This window comes from Cervus elaphus, chromosome 33, assembly GCF_910594005.1.
Source record: "Cervus elaphus chromosome 33, mCerEla1.1, whole genome shotgun sequence".
NCBI classification, from domain to species: domain Eukaryota; kingdom Metazoa; phylum Chordata; class Mammalia; order Artiodactyla; family Cervidae; genus Cervus; species Cervus elaphus.
In genome coordinates this window covers 52,383,905-52,411,543 of record NC_057847.1, presented here as the reverse complement: position 1 = coordinate 52,411,543, position 27,639 = coordinate 52,383,905, and the positions used below count along the sequence as shown (strand labels likewise).

Below are 27,639 nucleotides of genomic sequence, written 5' to 3'. Positions count from 1 at the left end.
TTCCTTTCCTCTCACTGCTTAGAAGCTCTCTATAGGGTTCTGTGCTTACCATTACAGAAACTAAATTCTATCCCACATGATAAGTTAACAGGAAAGTTCCTGCATGTTATTTCTCTTTGCAACTAAAGAAGTCAATGTGGAAATTCCCAGGTTAATTTAGAACATGAAAGGGTTTAAAAAGGGAATCAATATTTGGTAAAAGGAGGAAGCTGCCAACTCAGACTTTTGCAGAAACTACACAAGATTCCCTGATGGCTCAGGTGGTAAAGAATCCGCTTGCAATGCAGGAGACCTGGGTTTGATCCCTGGATTGGGAAGATCCCCTGGAGAAGGGAAAGGCTACCCACTCCAGTATTCTGACCTGGAGGATGCCATGGACTATATAGTCCATAGGGTCACGAACAGCCAGTCAGGACTGAGTGACTTTCACTTTCACACAAGGTTCAGTCAGTCAGACAGATATCAAGTATTAGCACTAGCCATTCACTTTGGGGAAAGTTCATAAGTTTGAAAGTCTTTGAATATGAAATAGTTAATAAGTTTCCCAGGCACCAGAAGGGAGGCTCTTATATATTTTTTTTCAGATATTCATTTATAAAAATGCCAGAGGCAATGCTAAAGCCAAGGTAGAATCGGTTATTTGCTTGTAAAGTCTAATTTGAGTGCTTAATAGATCAGCTGTTTTAAATCACATCACGTTGAAATATGATATGCAGATTGTCAGCTTGGAGAGTTTTCTTCCTCCTTCACTTTTGTTTTGATAAAATAATAATTGAGTCTCTAGCACAGTTCTTTAGTCTTGAGATAACAACATCAACAGCTAGAAACAAGCATCAGGTTGTGGTATATTATATTTTGATAAATCATTGTTTTGTGTTTGTATTTTATTTTTCAAATCACTTCTTTCTTTGGTAATAGATGAACATATTCTTTCATGAGGGGAAAAAGTATTTTTATGAATACAAGGATGTATCTGAATAGTCATCTAGAAACTAGAGACATGAATTTATATGTGCTTGCAGGGTGTCTTAGATTTGATTATGAAGTTATTCCATGAGTAGGTCTTGCCAAGACTATCACAGAATCAATGGACTGGACTTATTAGGTCATCATCTCTTACTAACAGTATAGAGTTCTCAAAAGCTTTATTAGGTGCAATTTTAAGTGGCTCAGACAAGAGGTTTCAATCATTTCTTTTAGAGATGATTCCATTGCTTTAGAGATTTTTATTGGCAAAAAATGATTTCTGATGCCTAGCCAATGTGTCATTTTTCTCTTAGAACACTTGCAATCAATCCAGCCCTATATCTCCTACCAACCACACATTATTGGATTTTTTTGTTGTTGTTATCGTTTTTTAGTTTTCACACTCTTTTCACCCATTAAATTTTGCCCACATGATCAAATACCCACGTAAGAAAAAAAAAAAAATCAAAATTGGACAAGTTCGCATGAAGAGGGATTAGAGTTGAAGTAAACCATAGAAAGAGAATATTTAGTTTGGCTTAAATCACTGCTATAATCACTTAAACATGAACGATAACCCATTTGGAAAACATCAGAAACTGTTTTATATCTCAGACATATCATTAGGCCCCCCATAACATTCCAGGAACCTGCCCTCTTCAACCCTAACCAGCCCCCAGAGAGACTATCTCTATAACAGCACTCTCAATAGAGATTTCAAACATTATTTCATTTTCTAATTCACAAAGATAAGATGGCATGGTGAGAGTGTTGTCTTGAGCTCCTTTTCTTTCTGGGTAGGAGACTTTAAGAAACTATTGCAAGCCAATAGGGAGGCTTTCCATAGCGTGTAGGAAAAAGCTCCTTGTGAGCCAGGAGCCCCACAGTGGTCCTTTTTTCAGCCTATAAACAATATAGCTATGAGTTTCAGTGGGTTAAGCATCAGACTGGAAATTTGTAATAACACAAAGTCTGATTCCAGATCTATAATTTACTAGCTTGTTGAGTGACAATGGGCACATACTTCACTGACGTATATTTCTAATGTTTGGTCTTGAAATATGTACTTGTTACGCATTTGTTCATAGTAGAATATATCCTGTCCCAAAATAAAGAAAAGAAAAGAAAAACTAAGTAGATGCTCTGTAAACATAAGAAACACACACTATAATTATCTGGGATAAGCTATATATGACACCTCTACAAAGGGAAAAAGAGTTAGTGGACACTAGAACTAGAAAATATTAAAATGTATTATTTAACTTTAATACTTAAAACTGTAGATTTCTGTAAAATCAAAAAATGACCAACATACCAAATTTGTAACTCATAAAAAGATTTTTAAAAGAATTTGGAATATGATTGAACTGATATCATTATGCAATAGTTTCTAGCAAGAATTCTTAATAAATGATACTGAAACATTAGTTAAATGTTTATAGGTAACAAAAACTTCTCTTTATCTAATGTTAAAATTATTTCCATATTGCTTGAAATGTTCATTTAAAACATTAAATAAAAGCAGTTTAGATGAATATGAAATCAGTGATATGGAGAATCTTTTTAAATTTCTGGAATGGAGGAACTCACAAACAAGAAATTAAGAAACTTTATAACATTAAATGAAATTTCTAAATATAATAAAGTTCTCTAGAGTAATATATTAAATTTTTAAAATAAATAAAAACTTAGCAAAATTTTACAAATTATAAAATAGACCTATGGTGTTATTCTCATTTTATAAAGAGTTTGTTGAATAAAATAAAAAAGACCATTCCCCAATAAAATATTGAACATAATAAATGAGATTCACAAAATAAGAAATAGGGTTAACTAATGTATTAGTTCAAAAATTATTCTTGTCTTCAATCCAAACTTTTAAATCAAATACATTTTTAAAACAAAAATATATTTTTCTAGGAAAGACCTCTCCTAAACTACTGGTAGGCATATATATTTTCATAGACTTTACAGGAAGGTAAAAATAGTTGGAAATGTTGATTAAAAATATGAAAATTGTTATGCCTAAATTTTTGTATCTTTTGCCACATTAATTCTACTCCCAGAAGTTTATCTTAAAAATTGTCAGAAGCACAAATATTCAAGCATGAACATGTTTATTGCAGTATTATTTACAGTACCAAACTACTGGAAAAATCTATCTGAATATCTTCTAAAAGAGTGTTCTAGGCTCATGCTTAGGAATCCATGGTAGAATAGTATGAACTTAACTAAAATATGCTAAAATGGAAGAAAAGTTATGTGAAAGCTATTGAATTATAATATAGCCTAATAAGATTTTACATAATAATATGCTTTGGTCTTAAACAGTTATGTAGATATATACAATTAAAAAAAAAAAACTTGAGAGAAATAAATCAAAGTATCACCCAGTAGTAATCTTTTTAAGCGTAGGACTCAGGGCCATTCTTTTCTTTTTCTTTCTATATTTTTTAAATGTCCATAATCAGAATTCAGAACGTGTATAATCATGGAGAAAAACATTTATTTTTGACATGGTTTTTAAGGAGTCCTTATACTTATGGACTGTTTCATACTTACACTATTTCATTGACTATGCCAAAGCCTTTGACTGTGTGGATCACAATAAACTATGGAAAGCTCTTAAACAGATGAGAATACCAGACCCTCTTACCTGTCTCCTGAGAAACCTGTATGCGGGTCTAGAAGCAATGACTAGAACTCTGTATGGAACAGTTGATTGGTTCAAGATTGAGAAAGGAGTATGACAGGTCTGTCTGTTGTCACCTGTTTGTTTAACCTATACACTGATCACATCATGGGAAATGCCAGGCTGGATGAGTGACTAGTGGGAATCAAGATAGGCGGGAGAAACTTCAACAACCTCAGATATGCAGATGATACCAATCTAATGGCAGAAAGTGAAAAGGAACTAAAAAACCTCTCCATGAGGGTGAAGAGGAAGAGTGAAAGAGCCAGCTTAAAACTAAATATTAAAAAAACTAAGATCATGGCATCTGTCTCATTACTTCATGGCAAATAGAAGGGGAAAAGGTGGAAGTAGTGACAGATTTCCTCTTCTTGGGCTCTAAAATCTTCGCAAATGGTGACTGCAGCCATGAAAGTAGAAGACATTTGCTTCTTGGCAGGAAAGTTATGACAAATCTAGACAGTGTGTTGAAAAGCAGAGACATTACTCTGCTGACCAAGGTCTGTACAGTCAAGGATATAGTCTTCCCAGTGGTCATGTATGGTTGTCAGAGTTGGACTGTAAAGAAGGCAGAGCACCAAAGAACTGATGTCCTTGAACTGTAGTGCTGGAGAAGACTCTCAAAAGTCTCTTGGACATCAAGGAGATCAAACCAGTCAATCTTCTGGGAACTCAACCCTGAATACTCTTTGGAAGGGCTGATGCTGAAGCTGAAGCTCCAGTATTTTGATCATGTGTTGAGAAGAAGGAATCATTGGAAAAGTCCAAGATCCTGGGAAATATTTAGGGCAGAAGGAGAAGAGGGTGTCAGAGGATGAGATGGCTGGATGGCATCACTGGTGCAATGGACATGAACTTGGGCAAAATTCAGGAGATGGTGAGGGACAGGGAGGCCTGGTGTGCTGCAGTCCATGGGGTTTCAAAGAGTTGGATATGACTCTTACAAAAACAAATTCTTATGGCCACATGATATTGAAGTGAGTTGCATATAAAAACTGAAAATACAAACAAATGACACAGTATACTCAATTAATTGACATTAATAAAATGTCTTGCCTTCACACAAGTGAAATCTGATTTTTGGTTAACATCACATTTTCCACTTTAAGCAAACATAACCATACTGAGAAAGAAAATGTTTAAATTGCCATGGTGTGTAATTGCTAATTTTTATGTGCTTGCATTCATAGATAATTCTGGAAAAATAAACTGTGTTGTCAAATCTCAAGATGATACCACTGGTGGATATTTCCCCAGGCATGGGATGATTAGTTAAGACATCTTCTAAGGCCTCGATGAAACAGTCTTTCATTAAGATCAAAACCATCTTCTTTTACTAGGAAAAAAAAAAAAGGTGGAAAATGAAAGAAAACAGAGCTAGTTCAATTCAAAGGGACCAGGGCTAAGAACTGAGTCAACGTGGGTGGCCAGAGAGGAAGAACAATTTTTTTTTATCAACCTCAGCTAATTATTGGCTTCCCTGATAGCTTAGTTGGTAAAGAATCTGCCTGCAATACAGGATACCTGGGTTCAATCCCTGTGTTGGGAAGATCCCCTGGAGAAGGGAAAAGCTACCCACTCCAGTATTCTGGCCTGGAGAATTCCATAGACTGTATAGTCCATGGGGTTGCAAACAGTCAGACATGATTCAGCATCTTTCACCCCAAAACTCAACCCAGGGATTGAACCCAGGTCTTGGGCATTGCAGGTAGATTCTTTACCATCTGAACCAGCAGGGAAGCCCCTACTCCAAAACAGAGTTTAAGTTAAACCATGTGCAGAAAGTTGCTTCACTGCAGATGACTTAGCTGGTCTTTGCAAATGTGTTCAGTTTGGTTTCTGACCAGAAAAAGACTCCCTTTCTCCTACTCTCACACAGCATGCTGCACAAACACCCAATTCTATGACTTTTTGTTTCCTGTATAGTGACTTTCCATGCCTGCCTACCTTACTCACCATCTTGTGATTCCACCCCCAGGCTTCCTCCACATCTTTTGCAGATGCTAATTCCTGCTCCAGATGTTCAGGGACAGACCCCACCCTCTCTGCCTAGAGAGGACACTCCTGAGACTGCCTGAGGTGCAAACTATCTCTCAATATAAGATTGAAGAACAGAGGAAGGATACTATTTTTTATCAAGTCAGAAGTTTAAAATGAGCATCACAAACACGTAAGGAGGGTTTTCAAAGAAAGCTTCCAAATAGAACTTAGGCTTACAGCCCTGGGCCCAGGCTCTCCTAAAAAGTCAAGTTTGACTTAGCGGCCACTTTCTTTCGTTTCCTGCCAACTCTGGCCCCCATCTGTAGCATTATCTGGGACTCTATCATCATAAGGTCTCCTTACCTTGTGGTTAGAGAATTGTGAGAACAGTTAGCTGATGAAGTTTAATCATCTCCCTGTATATGAGTGCAGGAGGAGAAGGCAATGATAGAGGATAAGATGGTTGGATGGCATCAGTGACTCAATAGACATGAGTCTGAGCAAGATCCGGGAGACAGTGAAGGACAGGGAAGCCTGGCATGCTGATGTCCATGGGGTTGCAAAGAGTCAGACACAACTGAGTGACTGAACAACAAACAACAACTGTATATTTACACTTAAAGAAAGTCTTCTTGAACACCAACATGAATATAAGATGGGAAATATGAAGGTAAACTATTAGATTGATAAGCAGTGCTTCTGGACAAGCATACTACTAGTAATTTTGCTGAACTAAACATCAGGTGTTTTCTTGGGACCTAATATACTCTTCTTCCTGTCCTAGTTCTAAGGGTACATTGTCATGTTTAATTTTCCACATTATTGTAAATGGAGGTTTACTGTCCACATCAGCATAGAGAACTCAGTGTAGGGCTATAGCATATCTCAATAAATTAAATGAACAGATACTTCATGTAGATAATATATTTTTTCCCACATTTAGTTTATCAAAGGACTTTTTAATGGCATATATAAACAATCAGATTAAATAAAAACTGGTGGTCTGAAAAAGATGCTCAGGAAATGATTCATTCTGCATCTAATCTCCCACTTGATATAGAAAAAAAAAGTATTATAAATCATGGGATTTCCATCTAGATCTGTTACTATCAAGCTATTTGACAACTCAATTCCTTTGGTTTAAATATAAGGGGACGACAGAGGATGAGATGGTGGGATGGCATCACCGACTCAATGGACATGAGTTTGAACAAGTTCTGGGAGTTGGTGATTGACAGGAAAGCCTGGTGTGCTGCAGTCCATGGGGTCACATAGTCAGACACAACTGAGCAGCTGAACTGAGCTGAACTGATGTTTTGTTTTGTTTTTTAATTTTTAAATTACTTTTATATACTCCTGAATCTGGCAGGTTCTCAAAATGAAACTCATACGATATTCAAAATCTGATATGTACGGAAGAGTTTCTTTGAAAACAGACTATTTGCAAAGGTTCACTGAAGTGGTCCCCAACATGTTTGGCACCAGGGACCAGAAAAATTGTGGAAGACAATTTTTCCATGTACTCACTTGGGCCTGGCGGGGGTGGGGAAGATACGGGTAGTGGTTTCAGGATGATTCAAGGGCATTACATTCATTGTGTATGGTATTTCTATTATTATATCAGCTCTATATTGAATCAGGATGATTCAAGCACATTACATTCATTATGCATGGTATTTCTATTATTATATCAGCTCTATCATCAGGTGATAGATCCTGGAATGTTGGGGACCCATTATAGGAGAAGCAGGAAAGATTGTCTGGGCAGGTGTTGGCACCAGCCCTATGCTGGTGACAGGTGAAGAAACTCATAAGGAAGGATCTATAGTATAAACAGCCAATACTAATGACTCTTGATTAGCAATAATTTTTTTCCTTAGCAAAATAACCGATTGAAGCACTCTCAAAGTCTCAAATCCATTTTAAAAAGTAGCTCTCTGCAACTGAAGGTGGATAAATGTAAAACTGGAATCATTGGATGTCACTGAAAATATTCTGGTCCAAATTAAGGCAACAGATTTGCATTTCTACTCTACCTGGACCATCTCATACAGGGTCCTAGAATAAACTGTATAATACTGTGGTTGTCCCAATGCATTGCTTAAATCACTTTTGATATCTTAGGCTAGTTTGGGGTAAGCTTTTGCTTAAGAGTAATTATGAATTATATGCTCAGTTGCTCAGTCGTGTTGAACTCTTTGAGATCCCATGGTTCCTCTGTCCATAGGATTTTTTTCCAGGTGAGAATACAGAAGTGGGTTGCCACCTCCTCCTCCAGGGGATCTTCCCAGCCCAGAGATTGAACTCGCGTCTTATACTGGCAGGTGGATTCTTTACCACTGAGCCACCTGGGAAAGCCAATTATGACTTGATGAACTATATAAATTCCATAACTTTAAACCTGTGTTAATCTATATTTAGCATGAATGTGGGGGAGATACTCATGTCGTGTAGGGTACTGAAACTGGAATACAGTTATTATTGAATGTCTTTTGCTCAAAAGGTTTCTAAGTGGGAATGGATACAATAACATAATGGCTTACTTTCACTTTTTTAAAATAGATGGGGGTTTTGAATAGTAATAATTGACTATTTTAAAATGTTTGGAATATATTTCAAGCATTTCCAGACTCATTTTAACAGGAAATCTTGTAGAACAACTGAACACTAACCAGAGCTCACCAGCTTCATTTGCTTCCATTCTGTTGCCCTTAAGGAACATTTCCAAAATTTTGGTGCTTAACCTTCTCTGGTTTTTTTGGTTTCTTGTTTGTTTGTTTGTTCTTTGATTCAAAAGAACGGCAACACCAGTTTTTACGTGCAAAGCTTTTCAAGACACTTTAGTCACCAAGTCCTGATGGAAGCATGATCTGTAAGGATGCCTATACAGGGGAACTGAAGAACTAGATGATCTTTAAGATTCAGTCATCCCTAATATTGCAGCACTCTTCTGACTTTTTCCCTCTGTTTGGCCATCTGCCCAGTTTTTTAAAAGCCTTTATTACAGTTATAAACAGAATCCACAAATAGAGTGAAGATAGGAAACTCAAGACCTTGAGTGACTGAAGTTCCTGCTCTAGATGTTCACATTCTGTTGAGTCTGTGAAATGTATAAAAAGGCTACTCTGTGCTTTCCTTCTCCACGCTATGAAAAGAATAAGTAGCTTCATTAACTAGGAATCTTCTAAATCAGGCCTTCTCAAACCCTGGCATGAATACAGATCCCCTTAGGATCCTGTGAAATTCAGATTCTGGTTTAGTAGATCGAGGGGAAGGCCGAGCCCGAGATTCTGTGTCTCTAACGACCTCCCAGGTGATGCCAAAGCTGCCAGTTCTGGGCCAGACCTTGAGAGTAACATGGTTCTCAACTCCTATATTTGTATCCAGATTTAAAGAGATCTTGGCTTTCTCAATGTGAATCACTGTCTGTACATGCTTCCAGTTTCTGATTTCTAAAAATAAAATTGGACAGAGAACTGGAAGGGGTATTTTAGATTCCCGAAAATTGGATTAAATTAAGGTCAGAAAAGCTCTTTAAAAATGCAGTTCAGAAGGTTATAAATTCCAGATCATTTTCCAAACCACCCCTTCTCAAACTGAAGTCAGTTCCTTTATGGGATGATCTCTAGTGTTTACCTCTCCTCTCCCTCTTACTAAAAAGTACCTTTTGTCCCCCTACAACTGCCAAATTATTCCATCCCCTCAACTCTCAGTCTCTTCCCTGCTTATGTATATCCGACAAAGGTGCCCTTTCACATACGCAGACACAATGGATGAATTGTACTTTAAATAGGAAAGAATCTTTATCATTCAGAGTAACAGGAAATCCCAGAACCAGGGCAATATGTATGTGATATCTGAACACACAATCGGACCCTTTGAATAGTTTTACATTGTAGGAGCAACAAACACAGCGGAGTCCACAAAAGCTGTCTTTTTCAGAGTAGTCACAATGCAAATGAGCCATGATGAAGGAGCAAATCTGGTTAAAATCACTCACTAGCTGGCTACACATACCCCACTTTTTATATCCTCAATTTCAACTTTTCAATTTAATGGCTGGCATCTGTTAGAAAAGAAAAATGTAACGGTTAATGCCATGGAATTAAACCCGTAGGCCCCCAAATTTATTAGAGGCTTCCGCCACCACCCCTCAAAATGTAATACAGTGATTAAAATGCCTAACTTTGTTTTTAAACAGAATCTGGGAGTATAACTTGGGAAAGATAATCTCTGAAGTCTCTGTATTGCTCTGGGAATAACTGAGGATCAGAAAATGATCTCTATTTTGGGGGCTATTTACTGATGAAAATAGCATTGTCTTGTGGAAAATACTACCACCACCTACTGGCATATATTATACATAAATTTGAAAAAGCTTTTAAATCAATTGAACAGTGCCAAATAGGGGTATGGAAGAAGAGAATAATCATTGTCATTTTACTGCAATTTAAATTTCAAATTTAATCAAATAATTTTATTTGCTTTTTGATAATATCATAACCTTTAATTCTATCACCTAAATATGTAAACTAGAAAAAAGAAAAGAGCAAAAACAAGGTCTAGGATCTTTAAATAGAAAGAAGGTATATTTATATTGTTGAAATGACACTAACCTTTTCCTTCACCTGTTGCTAAGTTCATTTTTGTTTTTGTTGGAGATTTATTCTATCAAAACTAAAAGGAAAAGAAAGGTTTGGGTCAACGTAGCAATTCGAAAAGACATTCACACACGTGGTTTGCAAAATTCTTTACAACCAACAAAAATATTTTAAGCAGAATATAAAGATACATACAAATCCCCTTACAATTTCAGCAGCTATTTTGATAAACGAAAACAGCCAAAAGATTATACATACAATAAGTTCTTAGAAATTTTTATTCCACAGGTAACTCTCATTAGCTTTTTGATTAGCATTAAGTCATTTGCTCTTCTTTACAATTTCCCTTGGGAAAGAATTAAATCTTCATGTCATTTCTTCAGTGGTTATTTTGAATTTATCCTCAGACGATCTAGTCTTCAGTACTACAAATTTCCTACCTCCAGAGAAACTACTTCTTGCATAGAATCTATTTTCTTGTTCAGTGGTTTAATATTTTGCATCAATGAGCTAGATTCATGAAAAGGATATAGAATTAAAGACATGGGTTTTCTTTCCAAAACTTTACTCTGATATACCTATTTGTTAAACACACAGAACGGACACTATATATTACTTTAGCGATATTTATAATGGCATCTGTATGTACACATAGATGCAGGGATATATTTAAATAAGTATACCTAATGATAAAATATTTATATGTTGTCATTAAATTCAAGAAACTTTTTTAGATGGTGAATATATATTTTAAAGAAATAGAGAAAAACTTTAATAAATAATTGCAGTTACATATGGAAAGTAGATATTACTTCTGTTATTTTATTCTCATGGATGTGAAAATGTTTTTCAATAATATGGTGTCTCATTCCTTATTATCTTATTTAAATTATAATCAGCTCTTTGCCAACTTAGTGATTATTCAATGACCTTTTGAAAAAAAAATTATATTGTTTGCCCAAATATTGTGTGATATGACCCTGATAATTAGAATCTATTGTGAATTATTGAATTACTGGCACTGTTGAATTGTTCCTTTGATATTAATAGGTCGTGTGTGTGTGTGTGTGTGTGTGTGTGTGTATGTTTGTGTGTGTGTTCATTGCTCAGCATCTGACTGTTTGCAACCCTATGGGCTAAAGCCTGCCAGGCTCCTCTGTCCTTGGGGTTTTCCCGGAAAGAATACTGAAGTGGGTGCCATTTCCTTTGCCAGGAGGTCTTCCTGACTCAGGGATTGACCCTCCACATCTCCTGTGCCGCCTGTGTTGCAGGCGGATTCTTTATCACTGAGTCACCAGGGAAGCCTTTTGACAGCTCAATTCTTGCTTATTTGCCTACTCTCTCACTTTTTGATATCTAATGCTATTTCCCCTCCATTTATTTACTCAAGAGAAGAGTCATTAAATCCCTACCATGTGCCAAGAACTGGCTTGGAACAGCTGACTCTATGGTGAGTGGTATGAAGCACACAAGTCCTTTCACCAGCTGGCATTTAAAATAGAGGGATGGAGAAGTACAATAAGCAAGTAAAGCAAGAAATAAAAGGGCACATTATTATAAGTGAAATGAAATGTGATAGAGCAATTAGGTAAGCATCTTAGCTGTGGCCAGAAAAGGCCTCTTCAGCAGTATGGTCATTGAGCTGGAAGACAGACAGGAGCCCAATCACAGAGTGAAATCTTACATGATTGATGAAGATTACCTGTTTGAGGCACATAGATTAGTTATCAAAAGGTATTAAAAACTTATCTATCTTTCTTCTATTTTATGCAATGGACTTAGGATGAATCTATTACAGTTACAAAATTCAACAAGATTTGAATTAGTATTTTCAACAAGAGTTGAGCTAGTACTTCCATCAAAGTTTGAAGGACAGTGTTATGGCTAAATTGTGTCTCCCCGACAATTTACACATTGAATCCCTACCCCCAGTGTCACAAAATGTGACAATATTTGTAACAAGTAGATAAATAAATGCTGGCGATTTAACGCACAACATATTGCTTATGGTCAACAATACTGCTTTATAAACTTCAAAGTTGCTAAGGGACAAGATTTTAATTGTTCTCTTCACAAGAAAAAATATGAAAAGTGAAGAGATAGAGCTATTGGCTATGTTATAATGGAATCATACTGCAATATATAAATGCATTAAATCAATACATTCTACACTTTTAACTTATACAATGTGTGTTAGTCACTCAGTTGTGTCCAACTCTTTGCAACCCCTATAGACTGTAGCCTGCTAGGCTCCTCTGACCATGGAATTTTCCAGGCAAGAATACTGGAGTGGGTTGACATTTCCTACTCCAGGGTATCTTCCCAACCCAGGGATCGAACTTGCATCTCTTACATCTACCTGCATTGGCAGTCAGGTTCTTTACCAGTAGTGCCACCCGGGAAGCCCCAAGTTGTACTTAAAAATTGGTTAAATTTTATATTATGTATATTTCAGGCACATTCTTTATGGTCTGAGCTACCAGGGAACTTGCACAATGCTACATGCCAATTATATCTCAATATTTTGTTTAATTTTGAAAAGAAAATAATGACATTTGGAGACAGGATCTTTAAGGAGATAAAGTAAAATAAGGTCATGTGTTGTTCAGTCACTGAATCGTGTCCAACTCTTTGCAACCCCATGGACTGCAGCAAACCAGGCCTCCCTGTCCTTCACTATCCCCTAAAGTTTGCTCAAACTTGGGTTCATTAAGTCAGTGATGCCATCCAACCATCTCATCCTCTGTCGTGCCCTTCTCCTCCTGCCTTTAATCTTTCCCAGCATCGGGGTCTTTTCCAGAGAGTCAGTTCTTTGCATCAGGTGGCAAGAGTATTTGAGTTTCGGCTCCAGCATCAGTCCTTCCAATGAATATTTAGGGTTGAATTTCTTTAGCATTGACTGGTTTGATCTCCTTGCAGTCCAAGGGACTCTAGAGTCTTTTCCAGAACAATTTGAAAGCATCAGTCTTTCGGCACTCGGCCTTCTGTATGGTCCAACTCTTACATCCATACATGACTACTGGAAAAACCATAGCTTTGGCTATAGGGGCTGTGAAGTGAAGTGAAAGTTGCTCAGTCATATCTGACTCTTTGTGACCACATGGACTATATAGTCCATGAAATTCTCCAGGCCAGAATACTGGAGTGGATAGCCTTTCCCTGCTCCAGGAGATCGTTCCAATCCAGGAATCAACCAGGGTCTCCTGCATTGCAGGCGGATTCTTTACCAACTGAGCTATCAGCGAAGTCCTATAGAGAATGTGGGGAGAGAGCAAATTAGCCAAGAGGGCCTGTTCAGGCTCTCTCACCCCAGGTTTTGTAAATAATGACTATGTAACAGCTGAGATCATTTACAGAACTGCACATGCGCATCACAAGGAACTCGCTTGGTCACCAGCTCCTCTGTGCTGTGGAGCTATGTGAACTCCACCTAAAAAGCGGCAGCATTACTATTGCATCTCGGCTGTGTCTGTTGGATCAGCCACAAGAGGAGACAATATAGCCTGTCTGCTGCTATGGCTGCTGCGCCAGCCAGGAGAGGATAAACCTGTCTTCAGTTCCTACGGCTCCTCAAGTGTTTCTCCAGCTCCCTCGCTTGTGCATTGTCTACCCTGGATTCAGCAAACAGTGAGCAAAGTCAGATAAAACAAGACAATTGGCATCAGGAACAGGATCAGCGATACACAAATCTATGTCAGTAAAGTGATGCCTCTGCTTTTTAATATGCTGTCTAGGTGTGTCATAGCTTTTCTTCCAAGGAGCAAGCAGCTTTTAATTTCATGGCTGAAGTCACCACCTGCGATGATTTTGAAGTCCAAGAAAATAAAATCTGTGACTGTTTCCACATTTTCCCCATCTATTTGCCGTGAAGTGATGGGATAGGATGACATGATCTTTGTTTTATGAATGTTGAGTTTTAAACCAGTTTTTTCACTCTCTTCTTCCACCATTATCAAGAGGCTCTTTAGTTCCTCTTCACTTTCAGCCATTAGGGTGGTATGCACAGATATGTGCATATCTGCGGTTGTTGATATTTCTACAGGCAATTTGATTCCAACCTGTGAGTCTTCCAGCCTGGCATTTTGCATGATGTACTTTGCACATAAGTTAAATATGCAGGGTGACAATACACACCCTTGACATACTCCTTTTCGAATTTTGAACTAGTCTACTGTTTCATGCCGATTCTAACTGTTGCTTCTTTTCCTGCATACAGGGTTCTCAGGCAACAGGTAAGGTGGTCTGATATTCCTATCTCTTCCACAGTTTGTTGTGACCCACACAGTCTAAGGCTATAGCATAGTCAATGAAGCTGAAGCAGATTTTTTTTTTAATACCCTTGCTTTTTCTATGATCCAAAGAATATTGGCAATTTGATCTCTGGTTCCTCTACCTTTCTTAATCCTTCCTGTACAATGGAGAGTTTTTGGTTTATGTACTATTGAGGCCTAGCTTGAAGGATTTTGAACATTATTTTGCTAGCATATGAAATGAGCGCAATGTGAAATGTGATGTGAGATCATGTGGACAAGCTCTAATCCAATATGACTGGTGTCTGTGAATGAAGAGACCCTTAGGACACAGATACACACAGTGGGTAGCATAGTGGTAAAGAATTCACCTGCCGATGCAGGAGATGCGGGTTCCATCCCTGCTCAGGAAGATCACCTGAAGGAGGAAATGGCAACCTGTTCCAGTATTCTTGCCTGGAAAATTCCATGGACAGAGGAGCCTGGCGGGCTATAGTCCATAGGGCTGCAAAGAGTTGGACACAACTGAGCATACACAGAGAGGGAAGACCATGTCAAGATACTGGATAAAGACAAAGAAGGCCATCCACAAGAAAAGGAGACAGGCCTTAGAAGATATCAACCCTGTCAACACCTTGATCTCAGATCTAGCCTCAGGATTGTGAGACAATACGTTCCTATTGTTTAAGTACTCTGATCTGTGGTACTTTGTAATGGTTGTTGTTGTTGTTGGGTTGCTAAGTCATGTCCTATTCTTTTGCGACCTCAAGGACTGCAGCCCATCAGGCTCCTCTGTCCATGGGATTTTCCAGGCAAGAATACTGGAGTGGATTGCCATTTCCTTCTTCAGAGGATCTTTCCAACCCAGGAATCAAACTCATGTCTCCTACATTGGCAGGTGGATTCTTTACCACTGAGCCAGCAGGAAAGCTGTAATGGTAGTCTTAAAAAACTAAGATACATAGGTTTGCAAAGCATTAATGGTGGAATTAAAAAGTTACATTAAAAGGGGGTGTAGTTTATGTAGAAGAAAGTCAAGGAAGAAAAAAATGGTGCCATATAAAAATTATGATGAGTTAAGTTAGGTGGAAGTGTAAAGTAAATGGGAGGGGATAGAGAAGACAAATTTTGAAAACTACATTGGCAATTTATGATAGAAAATATTGATGATCAAACAAAGAAAATGATTTTAAATATTTTTCTGAAATTAAAAAGAGCTCTTATTTCCCCTGAAAGTAAATCTTACACAGGTCTCTGACAGATAGCACAGGTAAAACTAGAACTACTATGGCAGGGGGAGGGAGTGGCATCAAGAACCACATGCCCCTTAATTTCTCTTGACAACACTATATGTCCAAGGAACCTCAGAGATCAATGCAATATTTCAAAAACCATTGGAATAAAGAGTTTGACTCTATCAGTGTACATTTGGAGCCACTATAGTAGTTTGTGGTAAGTTGCATTATTGTGCTCAATTTCTTGCTCCCACCCTGTCCAGTACAGGGATGATACATTTTTTATTCACCACCAGCTGATGGGTTGTACCCTGTCAATGGAGGAAGGGAGTTGCACATCCCTTTGACATCAATGCTGGATCTATTTCCAATGTAATGTGAGCAGGAATAACATGCAGCACATCTAGGCAGAAACTTTAAGAGCCTTCACACATCTCTGCCAGCTCTCTTGCTTTTTTTCTCTGCCATAAGAATATTATGTCACAAATGGCGGATGCTTCCTCAGCCTGTGTCTGATATAGGAAGACCCACTGAGAACCAGACAACCATCATGTGTGAAATGCACAAGAAATACGTACCTAAGCCACTGGAATTTGGGGACAGTTTATGATTACATCAAAGCTGATGGATAGAGTATTTATAAGGGAAACCAAGTGAATCAAACAAATCAAAACAAGGGAATATTTTTGTTCAAACCTGTGTTTAGCAGGTTCTAAATGGCAACCCACTCCAGTGTTCTTGCCTGGAGAATCCCAGGGACGGTGGAGCCTGTGGGCTGCCGTCTCTGGGGTCACACAGAGTTGGACACGACTGAAGCGACTTAGCAGCAGCAGCAGCAGCAGCAAATTGGACTACAGAGTAATAAACATAGAGTTAATTATCATCGTGCATATATACATTGATAGATGTGATAAACTATTAGAATGGTCTATCATTCCCCACTCTCTGCATTCCTTTTCATGTAACCTCATATTCACCTGCAAAATCAGCTGGGGTCTGCACACCCATGAATAAAGATGGGTGGACTTTGAATCTGTCACTTTTAGGGAGTAGGTATATGCTCAACAGCAACTTGGGATATTTGATTTAATTCATTTAAATTTCTTACCTCAGGAATTTTAACTAAAAGACTTTGAGAGAATTTTTATGATTCGCTAAAAAGTCAGACTGTCAAGGCTAGGGCAAAGCATTGTAAAGACTTATGCACGGTGAAATGAAAATAAAGAATTTGTGGGCACCAATTGAGAGAGAGACAAGAAAGGGAAAACCTAGAGGAAACAGTGGTGTTCCTTGTTACCAGCCCCTACCTACAGTGAGCCTGAGACAGGCTGGGACCTTGCACCCTTTACTGCAGTGCTTTTACCTGGATAAATGTCTCCTCAGGCAAGAGCATACAAAGAAAATATAAGAGACTAAAATAACCACATGCATGCCCAACTGGAGCAAATCATCAACAACAACATACAAAAGGGTCCAAACCCAACTGCCATTTCTGAGGTGAGAGAAGGAAAAGCAGGGTGCTGCCTATGATCCCAGTACACTGCACCACGGAGTGGGTGGGCAGACGGCCTAAGCCACCTCTCCAGCCTAATCCACCAATCCACCCCATCCCACCTAAGGGACCACCTCAACCTCCTAGGGCAGCAAGCAAGGGGACCTGTTATTTGTTTTTGCTCCCTTATACCTGAATTTCTAGTCTGGCCTCTTATCAATTTACATTGATTAAAGAGTTCAAGAATCTAGGTCTGTAACAAGGAAGAGTGTCTATGCTCCCCCAAAGTGAATAATCTATTAAGCAATTATTTGCCATAATACACTTGGCACTACATGAAATACAAAAATAGGACCATAAACTTACTTTTTTTGAATGTCTCACTTTTTATGGGTTTGATTGTGCAAAAACTGTCATTTCTTTGCCTGAATTAATGGGCTATCTTTGTGTTCTTATGAATTTATAAGAAAGTCTAATTACTGATTGAGAAACACATTAAACTATTTTAGAGAAAAAAGAACCCTGGACTTCCTAAAGGGTTGTGTGTGTGTGTGTGTGTGTGTGTGTGTGTGTGTGTGTGATTCTTTCTTTAATCCATATAGTCTCCAAAAAGTGATATGGTAAAAGGAAAATGTTATGAACTAATTTTTATTATTTTGGTGTTCAAAATTGCAATCCAGCCTCCCAGATTTCAAAACAACCAGATGAATATATTAAGATGAGGTGGAGGAATTAAGACAAAGGTTAAGAGAAAGTTGATGCCTGCAGTAAGATTAAGGTAGAGAAGAGTTGTGATGCCTTTTCTAAAAATGGATCATAAATATGGCTCTGAGGGTTTTGGTCGCAAATGTGAAAAAGGGAAATACAGTTAGTGTTGGTTAGGTAAAAGAACAATGTATCCTCCAGGCAAAGAAAATTTCCCCCTGGACTGTTAAATAGAGTTCATTGCATGATATACAGTAGATGGCAAATGCACTCCACATTTTGCAATAACTTTAAAAGATCCCTTCAAAATAAGTGGACAGAGGATCAACAAACACAAGGGTATTAGGAAACAGATTTAAAGTTTTTAGGTTTACAACTTTCCAAAGGACAAGCTTAATAGCAAAATAAATTTTAGGACCTTGAAAGTATATTTCTTATTTTCCATAAATACTTCTACATACTGTTTCTCTAAATTCCTTTTGCTAATCAGTGAATTCCAGATTGCTTTTCCTGACAAGTTCAAGGGTGCTGCCTTGCTACAAGCTGATTAGCACATAGGCATAAGCTGTCAAAACGACCCAGGTGGGGCTACAGAATCACCTGCTCCTAGGTCATTTTACCCTTTTGGACATAAAATGGACTTTTCACTGATATTTTTCTTAATAATTTTGAAATGATGGGCAGAGCTCTCTTAAATTTCTATTCTAAGAAGCAACTGTGATGATTTTATCCTAGAAGATGGTAGAAGCATTGATGACGAGCAAGAGCACAGAGTCTGAGTAAAGTCTTTAGAGAATGTGTGCCTTAGAACAATGCAACTTCCGGTTATATTCCCTATCAGTTGTAAAGCAGAAACCTTGACTATTCAATGAGCAAAATGCTTTTCAGGTTTATTAGCTGAACGTCAACCAAAAATAATGGCTTAGGTTTTGGAATAGTTAATATGTAGCCCTTTTTGCTGGCCATAATTAGATAGCAGGATTGGTTGATGTGGCAATTTAGGAAATACATTCATTTGTTAAAATGGTTCGGAGTTAAAATTGTTTCAGATTGTTCCCTTTAAGCCTTCTATGCAGAGGCCTATCACAGCTTTGTCTTCATAATCATCATTAAATTCAGTTCAAATACTAGTCATGGGAATTGTTATTTGACATTTATTTATTTTGCAATTTATCTCAAACTGATTGTACTAGGGGAAAAATGCACTGAGGAAGTTGATCAGCTGTCTCAGCACTTATTTGTTTACAGAAAATTTAAGTGTAGGTGACCCTGTTCTGGTCGGAAATTTTATGATTAGGGCTCTTTCTGCCTCAGTGAAGAGTACATGTACTTTTCGTTTTTCTTTTCAGCCATCACCAGATTTTTAAGGGAAACGAATTAAGGCAGCAAGCATGTATTAAAGGGCCAAATAAGGGACACACTTGGGCCTTTAAAATATCCAGTAATCTTAAATTAGGAACTGATTCCTATGAGATAACTTATCATTTGATATGCTAACATGGCATATTTGTTCCAAATAAAATGAGCACAGTTAGGAAAATTGTAGGTAGAATTTAAATACATATAGGCTAATAGCAATCCTCATACTAACTGTAAATACAAAATGCTTTGATTTGGGCTTAATATTCAAAACAATAAAAATGCTCTTGGATATACTTTTATCTTTCTTTTTAACATATATACAGTGGAATCCTACACATCCATATTGTTTTTGTTCAGTCGTTAAGTCTTGTCTGGCTCTCTTGCAATCCTATGGACTGTAGGCTCCTACAGTCCTACAGTCCTACAGGCTCCTACAGCTCCCGCCAGGCTCCTCTGTCCATGGGATTTCCCAGGCAAGAATACTGGAGTGGGTTGCCATTCCTTTCTCCAGGGGATCTTCCCAACCCAGGGATGGAACCTGCATCTCCTGCACTGGCAAGCAGATTCTTTACCACTGAGCCACCTGGGGAACCCACACATCTCTATACATGCATATTAATTCTCTTAGGGGAAAAAAAAAAAACCCAAGATTTTTCTCATCACCTTGATTCTCCTCCAAAATTGTGTTGTTCTCTCTTTGTGACTGTTTACCACACAATCTTATTTGATTTTATTTGGATCCTTAAGCAACCAAAGTTAGGATATTGGAATGTACTTAAAAAGGACTCAGTTATCAGGGATTACCTTATTTTTGAGGAAAAAGCTGCCAGTAACTACACTTTCTTGTCTTCAATTTCCAAAGGATTCTTTATAAAATAACTTTTTCACAAATAAGTATACATTTATTTATTTTGCTACTTAGCTTTATTTAGTTTTAATAATGTTAATTCTTCCATTACCATTTCTTTTTTATGAAAAATTATAACAAGGCCTTTACTCCATTTACTTTTAGCTATTTCATAAATACCAGAAGGGAAACTAGATAATTTGTGAGAAAACTTAGGAAAAAGTAAACTTAGAAACCCTTCCCTTTGGCTCTATCTTCCAATCTTCCCTCACCCGTGTTGAAGAGGGATCGAGGTCTTCCAAGTTTTGGGTTAGGTGGGTGAGCTCCAGACAGACTGGACCCGCCAGGTAGGTGGTTCCCCCACAGCACCTTGTGGTCCCTGGATATATGACTTGTCCAACACCGAACATGATCTCGGTCAGTTCATGATTAACAGGGCTTTGTTTGCTGGACAGGCAGAGCTCGGAGAAGCTCAATATGCCCAATGTTGGAGTGCTGGAGAGCATTGTAGCAAAGTACACTTTTTGCTTATTAAAATATTTTAATAAATAGGGATATAAAACAATCTGGCCACTCTTACTTCAACAGTCTTCTGCATTGCTGTCACAGTCACCTTCCCCATGACCCATTTGGCATGGACAGATGGATGAACTGTCGACATTATGTGGCTTTGGCCGCCTGGAGGGCTCCCATGCCATGGAGCTCCCTCCCCCTACCCAGTCCAGACAATCTCCTACTGAGGTAGCAGAAGCTGGCAGTCACCTCCAGATTCCTTTCATAATCATTTCTGATGAGTGATTACTGGGCTACCTCAAGAAAATAATGCAAAAGTCAGAAAGAGAAAAACAAATATCATATATTAATGCATATATGTGGAATCTAGAAAAATGATACAGACAAAACTATTTGCAATGCAAAAATAGAGACACAGACATAGAGAACAAAGGTATGGATACTAAGAGAGGAAGGGAGTGATGAATTGGGGGGTTGTAATTAACATATATAGACTCAGTTCAGTTCAGTTCAGCTCAGTTGCTCAGTCGCGTCCGACACTTTGCGACCCCATGAATCGCAGCACGCCAGGCCTCCCTGTCCATCACCAACTCCCGGAGTTTACTCAAACTCATGTCCATCGAGTCGGTGATGCCATCCAGCCATCTCATCCTCTGTCGTCCCCTTCTGTTGTCCCCAATCCCTCCCAGCATCAGGGTCTTTTCCAATGAGTCAACTCTTCACATGAGGTGGCCAATATATTGGAGTTTCAGCTTCAGCATCAGTCCTTCCAATGAACACCCAGGACTGATCTCCTTTAGGATGGACTGGTTGGAGAGTCCAAGGGACTCTCAAGAGTCTTCTCCAACACCATAGTTCAAAAGCATCAATTTTTCAGTGCTCAGCTTTCTTCACAGTCCAACTCTCACATCCATACATGACCACTGGAAAAACCATAGCCTTGACCAAACGGACCTTTGTTGGCAAAGTAATGTCTCTGCTTTTTAATATGCTATCTAGGTTGGTCATGACTTTCCTTCCAAGGAGTAAGCGTCTTTTAATTTCATGGCTGCAATCACCATCTGCAGTGATTTTGGAGCCCCCAAAAATAAAGTCTGACACTGTTTCCACTGTCTCCCCATCTATTTCCCATGAAGTGATGGGACCAGATGCCATGATCTTAGTTTTCTGAATGTTGAGCTTTAAGCCAACTTTTTCACTCTCCTCTTTCTCTTTCATCAAGAGGCTTTTTAGTTCCTCTTCACTTTTTGCATATATAGACTCCTGTGTATAAAATTGCTAAGTAATGAGAACTTACTCTGTAGCACAGGGAACTCTACTCAATGCTCTGTGATCACCCAAATGGGAGGGAAATCCACCCCCTAAAGGGGGATATACGTATATGTATGGCTGACTCACTTTGCTATACAGCAGAAAATAACACAATGTTGTAAAGCAACTATCTCCAATAACAATTTAAAAATACAAAATCATAAATAGTACTGATGACCTATGAAGTCATTAGAATGTGAGTACACAAGTTACAGAAATATGCTTTGAAAAGAAATTTAAAAGTTTATAGAAAGTTATTAAAATAATTTCAATATAATCAATCCATTTGAAACACAGAAACAGATGAACCAAAAAATATCCAATTTGACTCTTTTTTTTAACTTTTTATCTTTTCTACAGTTTTTGCTCATTTTTAAGAAGGCATTGACGCTTGACTGATGTGAAGATACAAGATTAGAGTATAGGTTTGCTACTGAGGTGTCTCGGCCAAATCTGGTTTGGAGAAGTGTTTTGTTTGACTTGTGCAAAATAAAAAAAAACAAATTTATCTTAAAATTAAATATGCTGCCAACTTTTAAAAATTAAGGCATTTGATATATTTAATTTTGTAAGAAAACTCCATAATTCTGACATCTTTTGGAAAAAAATATAGGCTAGCTTGTAACAAGGGGCACGGCAGCCATCTGTTAGTGCTATATTCAGGCTGCTTATTTTAGCTGGGCACTGCTCCCCAGTTTGCCCCAGTCTCATTTCCTGTCTTTTGCAAAATCTTAGTTTCTGTCTCCTGCGATAGCCTAGGATTCAAAGGATACTTATATCTTCTAGCAAAAGACAGAGTCATAGTATTTTCTTATTTCCCTCCTTACAGCATTCCTACTTATTTCCAAATGATAATAATATAACGTGGAAAGGAAAACAAGCAGAAGTGTAAAATAATCCACTGGAGACAAACTGACACAATCACTCCACTCTAAGCGCATTGTCTTTTTCTTGATCATTCAGCTTAAAATGAAAAGCAGTGAAAACATCAGCTATCTTCTTGTCTTTCTTAACCTAGGCTTACGTGAGACCTTTAAAAGACAGACTTTCCGAAATGGTGACAGTATCTCGGGTTGTGCAAATCTGCAGGCTAAACTACAGATGGTGCCATTTAGCAAGGGCCAAATTGCTGGTTACAATCCACTGAAAAACACAGGGTTCATCATAGAAACATGGACAGTCGCTGGAATATCATGTCTCTTTTGGGCATTGTTTTAACAAATGCATTTACAAGAAAAATGTTCTCTGTTAACTACAGTTCCCAGAATACCTTGTAGAACATTCTGTCTGTATTGATCATAAAATGGCATAGCCACTCTGCCTCATCTGGCAGAACTCAGGGGAAAGTGAGCAAGTGCATTACACCATGTGACAAACTTTAAATTATGAAAAACACTAGTGTGTAGTTTCATCAGAATTTGCATTCTGTTAGCAGGAGATAGATCTGAAATCTATTTTTATCCAAAGGATCTTGTTAAACTAAGATTGCCTGTTACTGTATGTAGTTGTTTCTTTCAGTAGTAACTGATGGTACTTCTTATAAACAATAGAGAATAAACCCAAACAAGCTGAAAAATTATTTATTGCAATTTAGTGCAAAATACTGCAGTTCAAGAAAAATTACATCTGCATGGACTGCATATTTTGGATACAATTTATGGTGTAGTTTCTCTTCATTAACCACATCTCAGAGAATTTTCAAAGCATCAGCTTGCATATTATTAACATGTACTTAAAATAACAATATAGAAAGCTTCAGGATTAAAGTAAAAGGTTAAGCGTAAAATGCAAGGTGCTTTAAGTGCATCTATATACTTGCAATTCTTTAGAAATTCAGCTTTTTAATTAAAATGAACTAGACCTTACCTAGACCAGCTAGATTAATAAGTATTTCATTCTACTCTAACTATTCTCCTTAATAAAAGCAGATGGAATCCATTTTACAAGAAAAAGTATAGTATTAACTATCATGGCTTCTTTTATATAGTTAAACACATATAATTATTCTCCAGCATTTTTCATGGAAAAGAACAGTGACAAAAAAGCAACTATAGCATTTGAACTCAATGGAAATCTTTTTTCAATTACTCTACATTATATGTATTTGGGTGAATGATTGTTTTTGTTTACTTATTTTTTTGCCATTTATATGCACCATCTATTATTTTACAGCTTGATATTCTTAAAGGAAAATTCATACAAATTTTATTTACAAATGCATATGGCATTTTAAATCATTAAAAAGCTAAATGTGAAGAGTATAATAAATGAGGCTCTAAAAATTTCATATTATACTGTCCGCATGCCCTGTCTTGTGATTCACTCTCAGATCCTGTAGGGCTTTCCCTGAAAGTTGGTGGAAAAGAATGGAAGTAAGATCCCACAAGAAACCTCACAGCCAAAAAAAGAATTGAGTTTGAATGTGAATCCAGATGGTCTTTCCTAACTTCTTGTGATGCTGGGTAGATCAGCTTCAGTTTTCTCATATGAAAACCAGGCATAAAAAATACTTGCTTCATACAGTTGTTGAGAGGGTTAAAAGGAAAACCTTTGCAATGCATCCATGACAACCTCCAACTTTAGGAAGCACTTTGAAAAGGTGCAATGGTTATGCTTATTTCTTCTCATTCTAAAGCACTACCAAAAGGCAGTGCAAGTCAGCCTGGATTTGTATAAGATGCTGTTTTAAAACAAGAATTAAATTTGAAATGTTTCACTTTTTCATCTATTGCCACTATTATTTTCAAACTTCCTGGGTCAGCATATCCCACGTTTCACTGATTAAGCCTCCAACCCCATCAGTGGAGAACTAGCCTTGGCCTTTCAGGTTCCCTTGTTTGAGCTTCTGTTTTGTCACTCTAGTGAATTTCTAGTTACTCTTCAATGATACTTTCTTTGATGCTGCTGCTAAGTCGCTTCAGTTCTGTCCGACTCTGTGCAACCCCATAGACCGCAGCCCACCAGGCTCCCCCCGTCCCTGGGATTCTCCAGGCAAGAACACTGGAGTGGGTTGCCATTTCCTTCTCCAATGCATGAAAGTGAAAAGTGAAAGTGAAGTCGCTCAGTCCTGTCCGACTCTTAGCAACCCCATGGACTGCAGCCTATCAGGCTCCTTCATCCATGGGATTCTCCAGGCAAGAGTACTTGGGTGGGCTGCCATTGCCTTCTCCGCTGGGAAGCCCTAGTATTAACTAAATGGAAGCTAATCAAACAATGCTAAAAGCAAGTTAAGCAATATAAAATCACATATACTTTACGGAAGAAAGAGGGGCAGTTTAGTTTACTCTTCCTTAATCTGTGATTTTCATGAGGGAACTCCTCCATAAACATTCATGCTGGTTCAGCTGCAATGACCCATGTCCTGTAGGGCCATCATAGCTACAGCATCAGCCCGGAGTCTCTCTGTCTCTACTTCCTCACAGCCTGGAACAGTGCCCCAGGCCATCTTCCCCTGTCCTGCCCAGCACCAGGTAATTCAAGCACTGCAAAGATGCAATATCACCAATCTACACAGTGAGTAAAAATAACTCTCCTAGTAGTAAAATGTCACCGCAGATGTAAAATCATCATTCAACAATCACCATTTTTACCTTATTTACTGCTGACCTAAAAATAAGCATTTTGCTTCAATAGTTTCAAAATGTTCACCAATGTTGTCTGCTATTCTTACTAATACTTATTCTCTGATGCCTTTTGGCCTTGCCACTCACTGATACACAAGCTAAATATATAGCAGAAAGTCAGTCATCACATGTACACCAGATTTGGGGACTGAACTTTACTTTGGGTGGTGGGAGATGAAGTTATAAATCAGAATGTTTTTAAAGCAGCTAGACACTATGAAATGCTTCTAGAATTTCTGTCAAAAATAGACTCCAAGGGAATGTAAATTGGAGAATCTGTAAGTCTTTGTGAATATTATGAATGTTGTACCATATTCATGTATTTTGATGCAAAAAAAGGAATTATTTAAACATAAAACAGCCTTGTCATAACAGATTTGAACTCATAGATGAATTAAAAGTCTCAATCCTTTAGTTTTCTGTGTTCTCGTCTGTGATTTTCTCACCAACCAAAATAGAGAAATCTCACTGATCTTCACATTAAAATAAGATAATCTGATCTATTTCTCAATGCATTTTTATTTGATCAGTACTCATGTAAGAGAAACCCACATGCTCTTAACCCTTTTAATGTTCCTACCTCACGGAGCCCTCTGGCTTCAATGTTCCCCCTCAGTGGGATCATAAATAACCACACAATCGCTTTTTAGCCTTGTTATGTGTGCCACAATAAGGCCACAGAAACCAAAAATCCCCACTTGTTTCATTTGTTAGCCAGCACTCCAATCTTCAAGGCCCATCACTGACCCCCAAATTCTAGCACTGAAGTTAAAGCAGGTCACCTCCAGGGAAAACCATCAGCAACTTCATTTTTAAAATATATTTGATTTTCTTTTCCTAATCTTCCTGCCTTTCTTTTCCTTCCCCTCCTCCCCAACACTGCTGCATGCCTTAATTTTGCTTTCAGTCGGTAGTTGAAAAACTTTAGTTTCTAATAACTGGAAAAAATGGTTATTTAAAGATAACTGCAACTTGCTTAACATGCTAGGCTATCATATGCTCAGTGCTTTGAAGCTGCAAATTAATGACGAGCAGGAACAGTGACTATCTTTCAGAGGAAACTGACCTCTTTCTAATGGCACATCGCTAATGTCATCTGTCTACTGCATCTCATTATGTGAATTTCACGGAGTTAAAAAAAAAAAAAGTATCTTAAGGCTGTGCACAAATAAAAAGGACCTTCTAGTATTAAGCACTTTGAAAATTTTTGATCTCTCAAAATACCTTCCTTAGATACTGCTTCCCCCTTTTGTGCATGGCATGCTGCTTATGTCATCTATTCTCTGTGACTAATTATGTTAATTTTGTGCCATAAAAGTAACTGAAGGCTGTTAAGAAATAAAAGCTTTTGAGTGGCCTTATTTCATAAACACCCCTTTTGAACAAGGCACATTTAGTCATATTTGCAGTAACAGAAAGAGTCTTGTGCTAAAAATACAACAAAGGCTCTTGAATATGGCCATTTATTCCCACTTTATTAGGTAATTTATGAAAAAGTATGAAGGGAAGCCTTTTTGTTACCATAATTTGCATAAAGCTGGTGCCCCATTAATGAGATAACTTCCTGCCTTTTGTGTATCACCAGCTGGAAATAGAAATGGAGGAACTTTTCTGTAGCCCAATTACCTAACCTGCTGAGTTCAGAGTTGGAAAGTAAACAGGATTCCTATCTGCCAACGAACTTTACTTTGGTTCCTCTAACCTGATTTTTTTTAAATAAAAATAATTAAAAGAAGGATGAACACCAAACGCTAAGGCTAACTAAATGTCAGCAAGCCTACGTGTTAGAACATATGATCTACTTCTAGAGAATATTGCTTATTTAATAATCATATTTTTTCCCTTTGAAGAATGGTCGTGGCTTTACTTTTGCTGTCGTTGGATCAAATCAGTAACATTTGATCATATGTATGAACATTTGAACTATACATATGACAGAAAGAAAAAACTGTGAACAAATTTATTAATAGATTTCTGGAGGGAGCATTGAAGGAGCAATGAATTGCATTGCAATTTATTGCAATTATGAATGGCAATCTTTCAATGAAAGATATGAACAATG

The 27,639-nt window shown here is 37.7% G+C and overlaps 1 pseudogene; it reads right to left on the bottom strand.

Annotated features, from left to right (window-relative positions):
• Positions 1-20,342: 20,342 nt before the first annotated feature.
• LOC122688513 lies at positions 20,343-20,791 on the bottom strand (annotated as a pseudogene).
• Positions 20,792-27,639: the final 6,848 nt, after the last annotated feature.